At 51.4% G+C, this 11,799-nt stretch overlaps 1 protein-coding gene and 1 pseudogene across 6 annotated transcripts in view; one reads left to right on the forward strand and one right to left on the reverse strand.

Annotated features, from left to right (window-relative positions):
• Positions 1 to 6,371: 6,371 nt before the first annotated feature.
• LOC132417558 (ETS domain-containing protein Elk-1-like) lies at positions 6,372 to 7,579 on the reverse strand (annotated as a pseudogene).
• A 1,797-nt stretch (positions 7,580 to 9,376) lies between these two features.
• CLN8 (CLN8 transmembrane ER and ERGIC protein) overlaps positions 9,377 to 11,799 on the forward strand; it is an 11,930-nt gene continuing 9,507 nt past the window's right edge. For 3 of the 6 annotated variants that reach the window (XR_009517911.1, XM_060001479.1, XM_060001483.1), the window contains exon 1: positions 10,711 to 10,904. The gene's annotated coding sequence lies outside the window, so the exon portion shown is untranslated. Of the gene's footprint in view, positions 9,637 to 10,607; positions 10,651 to 10,710; positions 10,905 to 11,799 lie in introns of those variants that run through there. The other 3 variants (XM_060001480.1, XM_060001482.1, XM_060001481.1) reach the window with 3 other exon arrangements.

Raw genomic sequence — 11,799 nt, forward strand, 5'->3', positions numbered from 1 at the left:
ATTTCTGTTTTTGTGCCAGTACCATACTGTCTTGATTACTGTAGCTTTATAGTATAGTCTGAAGTCAGGGAGCCTGATTCCTCCAGCTCCGTTTTTCTTTCTCAATATTGCTTTCGCTATTCGGGGTCTTTTGTGTTTCCATATAAATTGTGAAACTTTTTGTTCTAGTTCTGTGAAAAATGCCATTGGTAGTTTGATAAGGATTGCACTGAATCTGTAGATTGCTTTGGGTGGTAGAGTCATTTTCACAAGGTTGATTCTTCCAATCCAAGAACATGATATATCTCTCCATCTGTTTGTATCATCTTTAATTTCTTTCATCAGTGTCTTATAGTTTTCTGCATACAGGTCTTTTCTTTCCTTAGGTAGGTTTATTCCTAGGTATTTTATTCTTTTTGTTGCAATGATAAATGGGAGTGTTTCCTTAATTTCTCTTTCAGATTTTTCATCATTAGTGTATAAGAATGCAAGAGATTTCTGTGCATTAATTTTGTATCCTGCTACTTTACCAGATTCATTGATTAGCTCTCATAGTTTTCTGGTAACATCTTTAGGGTTCTCTATGTATAGCATCATGTCATCTGCAAACAGTGACAGTTTTACTTCTTCTTTTCCCATTTGAATTCCTTTTATTTCTTTTTCTTCTCTGATTGCTGTGGCTAAAACTTCCAAAACTATGTTGAATAAGAGTGGTGAGAGTGGGCAACCTTGTCTTGTTCCTGATCTTAGAGGAAATGGTTTCAATTTTCCACCATTGACAACAATGTTGGCTGTGTGTTTGTTATATATGGCCTTTGTTATGTTGAGGTAGGTTCCCTCTATGCCTACTTTCTGGAGAGTTTTTATCATTAATGGGTGCTGAATTTTGTTGAAATCTTTTTCTGCATCTATTGAGATGATCATATGGTTTTTATTCTTCAATTTGTTAATATGGTGTATCACATTGATTGATTTGCATATATTGAAGAATCCTTGCATTCCTGGGATAAACTGCACTCAGTCGTGGCCTGTGAGTCTTTTAATGTGCTGTTGGATTCTGTTTCCTAGTATTTTGTTGAGGATTTTTGCATCTATGTTCATCAGTGATATCGGCCTGTAGTTTTCTTTTTTTGTGACATCTTTGTCTGGTTTTGGTATCAGGGTGATGGTGGCCTCATAGAATGAGTTTGGGAGTGTTCCTCCCTCTGCTATATTTTGAAAGAGTTTGAGAAGGATAGGTGTTAGCTGGTCTCTAAATGTTTGATAGGATTCACCTGTGAAACCATCTGGTCCTGGAGTTTTGTTTGTTGGAAGAGTTTTAAACACAGTTTCAATTTCAGTGCTTGTGATTGGTCTGTTCATATTTTCTGTTTCTTTCTGGCTCAGTCTTCGAAAGTTGTGCTTTTCTAAGAATTTGTCCATTTCTTCCAGGTTGTCCATTTTATTGGCATATAGTTGCTTGTAGTAATCTCTCATGATCTTTTGTATTTCTGCAGTATTAGTTGTTACTTCTCCTTTTTCATTTCTAATTCTGTTGATTTGAGTCCTCTCCCTTTTTTTCTTGATGAATCTGGCTAATGGTTTATCAATTTTGCTTATCTTCTCAAAGAACCAGATTTTAGTTTTATCGATCTTTGCTATTGTTTCCTTCATTTCCTTCATTTCTTTTCCATTTATTTCTGATCTGATCTTTATGATTTCTTTCCTTCTGCTAACTTTGGGGGTTTTTTGTTCTTATTTCTCTAATTGCTTTAGATGTAAGTTTAGCTTGTTTATTTAAGATTTTTCTTGCTTCCTGAGGTGGGATTGTATTGCTATAAACTTCCCTCTTAGAATTGCTTTTGCTGCATCCCATAGGTTTTGGGTCCTCATGTTTTCATTGTCATTTTTTTCTAGGTATTTTTTTTATTTCCTCTTTGATTTCTTCAATGATGTCTTGGTTATATAGTAGCATAATGTTTAGCCTCCATGTATTTGTATTTTTTACAGTTTTTTTCCCTGTAATTGATATCTAGTCTCATCGCATTGTGGTTGGAAAAGATACTTGATATGATTTCAATTTTCTTAAATTTACCAAGGCTTTATTTGTGACCAAGATATGGACCATTCATGGAGAATGTTCCATGAGCACTTGAGAAGAAACTGTATTCTGTTGTTTTTGGATGGAATGTCCTAAAAATATCAATTAAGTCCATCTTCTCTAATGTGTCATATAAAGCTTCTGTTTCCTTATCTATTTTCATTTTGATGATCTGTCCATTGGTGAAAGTGGTGTGTTAAAGTCCCCTACTATGATTGCGTTACTGTCAATTTCCCCTTTTATGGCTGTTAGCATTTGCTTTATGTATTGAGGTGCTCCTATGTTGGGTGCATAAATATTTACAATTGGTATATCTTCTTCTTGGATCGATCCCTTGATCACTATGTAGTGTCCTTCTTGTCTCTTGTAATAGTCTTCATTTTAAAGTCTACTCTGTCTGATATGAGAATTGCTCTTCCAGCTTTCTTTTGATTTCCATCTGCATGGAAAGTCTTTTTCCATCCCTTCACTTTCAGTCTGTATGTGTTCTTAGGTCTGAAGAGGGTCTCTTGTAGACAGCATATATATGGGTCTTATTTTTTGTGTCCATTCAGCCAATTTGTGTCTTTTGGTTGGAATGTTTAATCCATTTACATTTAAGGTAGTTATTGACATGTATGTTCCTATTACCATTTTCTTAATTGTTTTGGGTTTGTTTTGGTAGGTCTTTTCCTTCTCTTGTGTTTCCTGCCTAGAGAAGTTCCTTTAGCATTTGTTGTAAAGCTGGTTTGGTGGTGCTGAATTCTCTTAACTTTTGCTTGTCCTGCGTGTTTACATGTGGTCTGCTCAGCCTGGGAGGGGCAGTCCTCCCTGGTCAGACAGGCCCCAAGATATCAAAGCATCGTAAATACAGACAATAAAAAACATCCTTAATACACAAACACAACGCTTTAAACCAAGATTGACTTTCTCAATTGGGAATACATTCTGTTTTATAGCAATATCTCTTCTTCTTTTGGAATGGATCAGGGTTAACTGAAATGGCTGTGGTTACTTGTTCACGTTAATATTCTTAGAGCACATGCTGAAGAAAACGTTTATGAAACAAACTTTATAATCTAAAGCATTATCTACATGGGTATTATTATTTTCTACAATATAGTAACTACCCTGAGCTCAGGCCCTGTCTCTTCTCTCGGTATTTGTAAACCCTAGCACAAACCATTCTGTTATTTTCTTAAGTAAATTGTGTACTAGCAAGAAGTTCACTCCCAGGTACCTGGAGGTTGAAAGCACATTGATTTTCGGGGTTAATATTTATTGGTAGAAAAGAACAAAAGACCAGTCGGCAGTGTGCAGAAATAAAGCCACCTTGTCTGCACTTTTGTTGGAAAATGTGACGCTTAGGTCAGCGCGTGTCAATGTCACCCCAACATGGTGAGTTTTACCTGGTGAAGGCGAGACCATCTCCTGTCGGACCCACTGAAGGCTTCGTCCTAAGTCTTGCTGCCTCTCTTTAGCTTCAGACGACTTACACTAAACAGGTTTGCCAGCTGGGCTCGGGTTTGGATGTGGTGCCAGGCCACCCTGCCCCACGCCAGGTGTGACCACGGCCCAGGTGTGACGTATGGGCGTCCTGTGGTCCTCGTGCTGGGTGACTCTTGTGCAGAATGACTCAGACCTTGCTTGTAACATGCCTCACGCCTACCAAGTAATTATTAAGACCAGAGTGGCTCTGGCCTGGTCTTACTGAGCAGACGGCGTCGTGAGAAGAAGTGATTGTCTGGTTATCGGTGGCCCTCAGTCCATGGTGAGCTGGAGAGCCTTGGGACCTGGCTCCTTCACGGTGACTTTGGTTCAGTGACTTTAACAAGAGAGAAAGACCTCAGAATCGGGAGTGTATTTCCTAATTGCCGTTGATGGTTTCTGGTCAGCTGATCCGAAGTCTCACATCCTTGTCTCTGCATCAGACAGGGCAGTTCCCAGGGAGGGAAACTGGAAACTAGGTTTTCGTCGTTTGGCGATTTTGCAAATTCCCATCTCAGTGTGTGGCTTTTTGAATCTGCCTACCTTACAACATTCTACGTGACATTTTGAAAACACTAAATTCCATTTTCCGTTATATGCCTATATATTTGATCTGTGTATCACATTGTGCTGTGTTTGGAGGGTGGGGGAAGGGAGGGCGAATTTTGAGCCTGTACATTTGTTTCTAAGATAATAACCGAGGTGAAAGATCAAGGGTATTAATCACTCTGTGGATATGAATTAAGCATTTCTCAAAGTTGCACTTGACCCTCCAGGTCACCTGAATACCATCTGGTACCAACCCAAGAGATGGAACTGGACCGACTAGTTTGGGGGCCTCTCTGCAGGGTTTCAGTTTGTAACTGGGGCACTTTCTCCCCCGGCCCTCCCATGGCTGACACTTCTCTGTTGAGAGCTCCGCCCAATGCATCATCGTAGGGCGTGTAGCATCATCTCCGGCCCCAACCCACTAGATGCCCATGGCACCTCCGCCCCACCCCCACCGGCTGTGAAAACCAAAAATGTCCGGACTTGGCCCTGAGGGAGGTGGTCGACCCGAAAAGCACAGCCTGGCTCTGTATCCCTTGAACCAACATAATCTTATCGAGGCGTTTTTAAAAACTGGTTGTTCCGGTGTTTGGCCAACTGAGATTTAAGGATTCTTTGTGTGCCAAGATAATTACATCCATTAGCTTTAAGGTCATCATTTGCAACAGAGAAAACCCGGCCCTGACTTATATGACACTCAAGGAGCAGAAGCCTTGATGCTGGAAGAGATTTTAGACCAATCTCATCTTTTTGTGTTTGTGGCTCAGAGAGGTTAATCCACCCTTCCAGGGTTACAAGCCAGTAGGAGTAAAAGCTGGAAGAGTCGAGCCCCCAGTCTGAGCCTTCAGCACATTTTGAGACTCTTGGATCCAAGCCATAGGCACCATGTTTTGTGGTTCAAAATATGTTTTTCAGAAAAAGAAATGGACATAATGAATACTCATAGGAGCAGGAATGATTCTAAGAAGACACGTTTTTCTATGAAAAATGTTTTTTCTTTCCAGGAAGCTTTCTTTCTTTCTTTCTTTCTTTTTTCACCTTTAAAAATATATATTTACAGGAACAATTCCCAATTCTCTGGGACTCTTAGAAAAAAAGATCCATTTTGGGGGAAGTAAAACAAACAGTGGAGACAGGTGTAGCATCGTCCCCCAAATCACCAACCCCCAGGTCCCCAGGACCAGGCTGGGCCGGTGCTGACGGGAGGTGAACCCAGGAGTCCTTTGAACCCGCCCTTCTCCAGCCTGGAATTCACACGGGACAGGCTTTATGTCCCTCATTCCTCCCTCCCAACTCCAGGGACACTTAAAGGGTCCTTTGTACCCACCCGCAGGAAATTGGGGGGCTGGGAGGGAGGGAGCTGAAAATACACGTTTGGTATCAAAAATAAACACTTGGGGGTGGCAGGAAGACCCCCCCAAAACCCCTTCCTTCCCACCCACCCTATCTCATGTAGGAAGAGATGCCTCCCTCTCCCCTACTGAAAAGCCCTGTTTAAAAATAGATTATACTATCAAAATGGCAGGGGGTGGGGGACAGGGAGACCTGGAGTACTGGTTGGAGGGGCCCCCCAGACGGGGACCACTCCCCCAAAAAACCCTCCATTGGGAGGTAACAGTCAGGACCCCAGGAGTTTGGATTCCTCCCCGGCCAAAAAAGGTGGTTGAAAAAGGACAAGCTGTCTGCGAGAAAGGCCGGGAGGTGGATATTCCTATTCCCAAAGGTGTGAGTCTTCCTTGGCCAAAACCCCCAAACCGTTAAACAGCACAAATTCTTCCTGGACCCTTGGGGAGGGCCAGGAATAATAAACTACAGCAATCTAGATCTTCTACCCACACCCCAAAATGGAGACAGGGCTCCCTCAGCTCCCCAAGGGCAGCCTGAGAAATAAATAAGGAAAGTTCCTTCTCAAGCCAGACCCCGACTGTCTCATCTTGGGGAAAAAATGTGGAGATGGGGGAGATGCCCTCGCCAACCGCCCCCCCCCCCCGCCCCGCAAAGAGGGCCAGGCTCCTCCCAGTGGCCTTCAAAAAATAAATAAATAAACCGTCCCCACCACTGCAGTAGGAGACGTGTAAGAGCGGCCACTGGGGGACTGACCAAGAAGGGAGAAGTTGTATGTTTTCTGTGGAAGGGTTACTGAGAGATCCTCTTTCCTAAGAATCCCCACCCAACCACGACCACAGCATGAGTCTGTCAGCTGAACTGTGTTTCTCCTTGAGACGGCTGGCTGGAGAGAAGTTCAGGGCATGGATGGAGTGACCCCAGAAAGGGGTGGTGGTGGTGGTGGTGATAGTCATGGCTTCTGGGGCCCTGGGGAGAGCACCACGGGGGGTGAGAGGCCATCCACGCTGATGGAAGGGATGTGCACCTGGGCGCTGCCACTGGACGGAAACTGGAAGGAGAGCTTGGCCGGGCTACGTACGGGGTGCAGTGGGACTCGGTGCTCCAGAAGTGAATACTGGGGGGCAGCGAGCTGGGCGTCAGCAGCACCGGGGTCAATGTGTGCGTAGGTAGCAGGGAAGCCCACCGGCACCGCAGTTTCCATAACGACCTCAGGCAGCCGGGCTGGCACGCCCTCCGCGGGGGGGGGGGGGGGGGGGGGGGGGGGGCTTCTGGCTCAGCCTTGGGCTCTAAGGGCTCGGCCTTGACGGCTTCCAGGACAAACCCCGCCTCCCCAGTGGCTGAGGCTTCTACCTCTTCCTTGGGCTCTTCCACTTTGACTGATGGGGGCAGTGGCCGGCCCAACCCAGGCTCCATGCTTGGCTCTTCGGATTTAAGGTTTGGGGCCTCGGGTGGGGTCAGGATGACCTGCAGAGGCAGGCCGGCCTCCTCAGCCTCCAGGCAGGCCTCCGAGGGGCTTGCACTGCTGCCCCTGCAGGGGCGGTGTTGAGGAGCACAGTGGAAGGCCGAGGATGAGGGCGGCTGCGGCTGCGGCTGCAGGGGCTGGATGGGGAAGGTGGAATAGAGGCCCGAGCGCATGTAATCGTTCCGGCTGCTGGGCGCCAAGCCGCCCGGGCCTGCCACTCCTGCACCCCTGGGTGTGCCTGGCTTCCCAGAGGCAGTGTCCCCGGGGACGGCGTGTACAGCTGTGGTGCTCGCATCTGCCACAGTGGAGGTGGCAGCCACCTCAGGCTGGGGCGGGCAGTCCTCAGTGGAGCACCCCGCGACCTCGGGGTAGGACACAAACTTGTAGACGAACTTCCGGCCACTCACGTTGCGGGTGATGTTCTTATCATAGTAGTACCGCCAGGCCCGGCTGGGCTTGTCACAGTTCACGTTGGTCTTATTCTTGCGCAGCCCCCAGAGCCGGGCCACCCACTCAGCCTCCACCAGCTTGAACTCACCGCCATCCCGGGAGGGCCAGGAGAGGATGTGGCCATTGCCTCGCTCTCTCAACAGCTGCAGCAGAAACTGCCACAGCGTCACACAAGGGTCCATTGCTGGGCGAGCGCTCACGCCATCCCAGGGGTACCTGTGTGTAGCGCAGCGGCGGTGTTGGCAGCTCCGGGGGGCGGGGGCTCCATGCGCGGCCCCACCGCCCCCCAGGCCCGGGCTCTGAGGTGGCGGTGGCGGCCCAGGAAGCTTTCATTTTGCCACAGTTGTGGAGGAAAGAGTTTTCATGGCACTAGCTAAGGACAGTGAGGCAGCTCTAATTCAGGGCACCACGGAGACTGGTGTAGGGACCAGCACCACGGGGCCTGTGGGGGGGAAGGGGGACTGGCTCAGCTCCGAATACAACAGGGACAAGTGGGGATCACAGCCAAGGAGCCGGGTGTGTGTCTGGAGTGGCGGTGGACTGGACATGACTGGGAGCAAACATCAAGGCCAGGGGCATCCTGAACGGGATGGACTCAGCAGGATTCTTGCTGAAGGCAAGCTCAGGTGATCACACAGCGAGGTGGGGTGGGAGGAATTTGATCAGATATCCAGGGTTGGCGGGGGTTGCTAAAGCTGAACTAATCACGCAGGGACAGACCCAAGGTCAGGCCTTGAGGGCGGAGAGAAGCCCAGCTAGCGCTGGGTCAGGGAGAGAGACCCCGCTCACTGGTATTCAGAAATCGAGAGGCCCGTGCTTGTTTAGGACCCATCGTCCGCAGATGGCGAGCCTGGGTTCCGGGGCTTTAAACTGCCCTTTGGAAGCAGGGTGTGGGGACATCTGTGCTCCAGAGCCAGCCATGCTCTCTTCTGAGTAACTCCCAGGTTTAAAACTGGGGAGACTCCTCCCTCCCTCACCAGCTTATTTCTTAGAAGGAAATGGGCACAGAGGAGAAATTGCACCACCCTTCTGCTAACGTCTTTTAAAAGCCTGTTTTTTTCTTAATTAAACAAACAATGAGCATGTATTATACAATCAGAAAAAAATGAGATGCCGTCCTGGCCACCTCCTGGTGAGTTTTTAGTCCTCTTCAAGTCCTCACGGCATAAAACCCCAAAACTCAGCCTCATCCTGAGCTGCTGTAGCAAGCAGGACAAGGCCCAACCTCACCAACGTGAACCTGTTTCCTCATCTAAGACACGTGGGTAAGAGTGTCCAAGAGCCTGCCGTGCAGCTGAGGTGGGAAAGGACCATTTACAGAAAGGGCTTAGCTTGATGTCACACACACAGTGACCTTGCTGTCGGGCAGGGAGAGGGCTGGAGCTGGGAGGAGATGGACCTCGGGAGGCCAGCGGCCAGGCGGGAAACCTGGGTGCCTCACTGGGGATGACAGGTTGTGGGCAGGAATCAGGTGCATTTCATTCAAAGTCTTCTCACTTCTGCTGGGTTCTGTATCACCAGTTATACCTGTAAATTTTGAAAAAAAATGATTGTTTTTATCAGGATGCTTTAAAGATAGCAGAGCAGAAAGACACAATCCTTGAACAAGCTGAGGAATTTACCGCCTGCATGACTAAGCAGGTCATCACTGAGCCCCAGTTCCTCCTTTGAAAGGCAGGCCTGGGCACTGCAGAGGAACCGAGAATGAAGGCAGGGACCGTGGAGGTGGTGGCACCGCGAGCATTTACGTCTATTTTCACAGGACACTAAGGACTCGGGGTTTGGCCTCAGCCTAGACGAGAATCAGAAAAGCAGCCTAATTTGACCGTGAGTGTAAACCTCCCCAATGTGCTGAATTTTCAAGGGGCGTTGATAATTTAAACACCTTATTTCGTCCTCGGAGATGTCCTGAGAGGTAGCCGAAGCAGTGGCTCTCTGCACCACCTTACAAGGAAGGGGACAGCACAAAACAAGCGCGAGCCTCAAGGCTGTCATGCTTTTAATTCAACTCTGTAAAACGACTGCGTGCCTCTCATACAGGAGGCTGGGGGGGGGGGGGTAGGTGCGGGGAGGGGAGCGGGACACAGACGACCCGCGTGCGATTTCACTTGTTCTTTCCGCAGACGTGCACTGGGCGCCAGTGATGTGCTGGGCCCGTTCCAGGGCTGGGGATAAAACACTGACAAGACCATGTTCCCCTCTCATGCGGCTGGCATTTTAGTCAGAGGACACAGAAAATCAACAAATAACTAAGACAAACCCATGAAAGTACAGAAGACCCAATGGTGATGAGTACCCTAAAGTAAGAAAAGCTGCGGGGTGAGACCATGGGGACACGTGAGCTTCGGGGCGCCCCCGGCCAGGCGGGCGTCCACCTTCACACCCGAGGCCGGGCTCCCGGTTAAGCAGGTTCTCTCAAGCTCTCCCAGCTGGCGAGTCTGGAGCCCAGGGCTGTCCGACTCCAAGCCGGGGAGGCTGCGCCAGGTTTTGGGCCCCTCGGCTGCATCTTCTGCGGGCCTCGCGGGCGGGGGGCCGCGGGCGGGGAGGGCGCCGGCTGGCGGTTCACACGTCCATCCCACACCCCGCGGGACGCACTCCGCCGTCCACAGGAGCCGCCTGCTGAGCAATGCCAGCTGCTGCCCCGTCACAACCACCCCTCGGGCCGCATGCCCAGCCGGCGCCGTGAAAGCCAGGGGGCCGGAGCCCAGATTCGGTTCCGAGCGCGGGGCCGGCCTGGGCGGAACAGGGTGGAGGGGAGCCGGGTCCCCTGCCCACGGCCGCAGGGAGTGGGGAAGAGAAACTGCACTTGACCCTGCTTCCCGGGCGCCGTGGCCTCGGGCCGGCCTCTGCGCGTGGACCCGGCGGGGCCGCAGGGCTGAGTCACGGCCGGGCTGCGCGGCCCAGCGGGCCTTCCGGGGGGCTGGGCTTCGGGGTCACATGGGGGCTCTGCCGGGTCCTGTCCGCGAGCCGGGGCGGTGGGCACAGAGGAGTTGCCGGGCCCCTCCCCCCAGGGGGCCCCAGGACCCCAGCGCGAGTGCAGTCGGCTAGGGCGACCCTTGCCTTGCTCATCACTGTTCGGGAGGAATCGACCTGGGGCGTGAAGGGTGCGTTCGGGACTGGCTCGCTGTGGAGGCGGGAGAGGCGGGGCGGAGAGCGCATCGGGTCCGCCTCCGCCCCGCCCCCCAGCAGCCAGCTGGTGGTACAGCCCGAGGCCCCCCCGGCTAACGCTTTGGTAGCGCCCGGCCGCCGCTAGGCCCCGCCCCCGGGTGCGCATGCGCGGCGACGTGTGCGCCGGTCGTGACACATCCGTGCGCAGGTAGGCGCCGGGCGGGGGCGGGGTCTCCGGGTCCAGTCGGCGTGTTCTCGTGGAGTTGAGAGCCCCCAGTCCTGGCGCGGAGGAGCCCCGAGTTCCCCGCGTGCCGCCCGCGGGACTTGGCGGCCCTGCCTGGACTGTGGGCGGTGGGACGGGGTCCAGCTCTCCGTCCTCAGGTGTGCAGGTGGGCCGGGCGGGGGGTCCGGTCGTCCCGTCTGCAGGCGGGGCGGGCAGAGTTCCGGCAGCTTCGCCCGCAGGTGAGCCGGGCGTGGGCTCAGGCCGCGGTTCGGGCCGCGGTGGGAGGGGTGCAGCCGGCCGGCCCGCGGGCAGCGAGCCCGAGAGAGGACACTGGCAGACGGGCCGAGACCGTCCACGGCGTGCTCTCTGTGGGACTTGTTTATATTTTCTGAATTTTGTTTGTTGAGCGTGTATTTTAATTTTGGAAAAATATGTTTACAAACTGTCGGAGTATAATTCTCAAAATGTTAGAAACGTAATTCCTGAGCAAACAGGGAGCGCAGGTCAGGTTAAATCGCCTAGGTAGGACCCGGCGGAGGAAAGCCCGCCGGGGGCTGCCACCAGGAATGCTGGTCGGGGAGGGAGCCACTGGGATTATCCTCTGGGGGGAGAGGGGCGTTACGGCCCCTCATCACCCTATCAGTGTTGCTGGGTTGACCTCACAGACTGAAGTCTGGGCCAGTCCTTGCTGCTGTCTCCCCTGGAAAGTCAGGTGACCCTCAGGGGCTTGTGAGCGGTGACCCACCGCGACATCAAAAAGCGTGCCGTTTCCCTCTTTCTGACCACATATCCAAGTTTTGGATTTGGTTAGCCCCCAGTGAACGGAAGGAGCTCACAGATGCTCGGCGTCTGTGTCAGAGCTGAAAAGGTCCTGGTGACCGGACTCCTGTCCCCGGGTCGGGGCTGCCTGGCCACTGCAACCCTGGAACCCACCCTCTTGTTAATTTCCTAAAACGCCCGGTTCAGTTCAGTAGAACAGCTGAAACTACCAAATCTTGTAAAACGAAGAGCAAGATGAGGTTTGTAGATGGATTTTTTCCCAGGGAAAATGGAGGCCTGTGGAGCCGGGACGGGCTTTCCAGCCGCCAGGAGCCCGTTCCCCCACGGCCGCGGCTCCACCACCGCTGAGACGCA

This window comes from Delphinus delphis, chromosome 21 (assembly GCF_949987515.2).
Source record: "Delphinus delphis chromosome 21, mDelDel1.2, whole genome shotgun sequence".
In the NCBI taxonomy this organism is placed as follows: Eukaryota; Metazoa; Chordata; class Mammalia; order Artiodactyla; family Delphinidae; genus Delphinus; species Delphinus delphis.